The sequence below is a fragment of the Haemaphysalis longicornis genome, unplaced genomic scaffold (genome assembly GCF_048455015.1).
Source record: "Haemaphysalis longicornis isolate Haplotype H1 unplaced genomic scaffold, Haemaphysalis longicornis Haplotype H1 scaffold_11, whole genome shotgun sequence".
In the NCBI taxonomy this organism is placed as follows: domain Eukaryota; kingdom Metazoa; phylum Arthropoda; class Arachnida; order Ixodida; family Ixodidae; genus Haemaphysalis; species Haemaphysalis longicornis.
In genome coordinates this window covers 93,389,271-93,390,278 of record NW_027526214.1, presented here as the reverse complement: position 1 = coordinate 93,390,278, position 1,008 = coordinate 93,389,271, and positions in this window count along the sequence as shown.

The following is a 1,008-nucleotide window of genomic DNA, read 5'->3' as shown; positions in this document are numbered from 1 at the left end:
CGAGCACTTTTTTGTCAAGGGCAGTATAGGGTGACCATATCGCTGAGGCGTACTCTAGCAATGATCGGAAAAACGATTTGTACGCGGTTAGTTTGCAGTTTTTGGTAGAGTGCTTGAGTGTTCGTTTTATGTATTCAAGTTTTCTAAGTGCCCTACCGCAAATTGTTTCGATAGGATGGTGCCACTTCTGGTTTTGAGTGTAGGTAACACTAAGATAGTTGAATATATTCACAGAGTTTAGGTAGTGCCCATGGTAACTATACCTAAACCTCAGCGACTCTTTTTTTGGTAAATATCATTTGAACAGGTTTTTGTAAAAATGTTTATTTGGCACGTGGTGCTTCCACCACAAAAGGACGGAAATACTTTGTTCAGAACACCTTGGTCAGGACCATTTTTTACGCTCGTATATAGAACGCAGTCGTCTGCGTACAATCGCAGCTGCACGGGTGTGTCTTTAATGACCTGTGTGACATCAATAATGTAAATATTGAACAATAGGGGCCCAAGTACCGAGCCTTGTGGTACCTCGGAAGTGACTGCACACGACGATGACTGCGAATGCTCAAACGTAAAAACCTGTGACCTCAAACGTAGCCAATCAACAATCCCGCTTAATATTTTTTCATCGAAAATAACATTTCTGCTTCTAGTGAGAAGTTTTCTGTGACACACTACATCAAATGCTTTGCTATACTCTATGAATATGGCGTCAACCTGACTTCCAGTATTAAGAGCACGAGCGATGTCGTGAGTGAAATCAATGAGCTCAGTAGTTGTAGAAAAACCAGAGCGGAAACCATGCTGATTACGCGACAATACATTGTTATCAGTGAGTACTAAAGTACATGTTTATGAATTATGTGCTCTAGAACCTTGCAACAGGTACACGTTAATGAAATAGGCCTTTAATTAGAAATAAGTTGCGCATTACCCGATTTAAACACAGGAAAAACATTGTCGATTTTCCAAACAGTTGGCACAGTACCTGTCTCAAACGGTTTATCA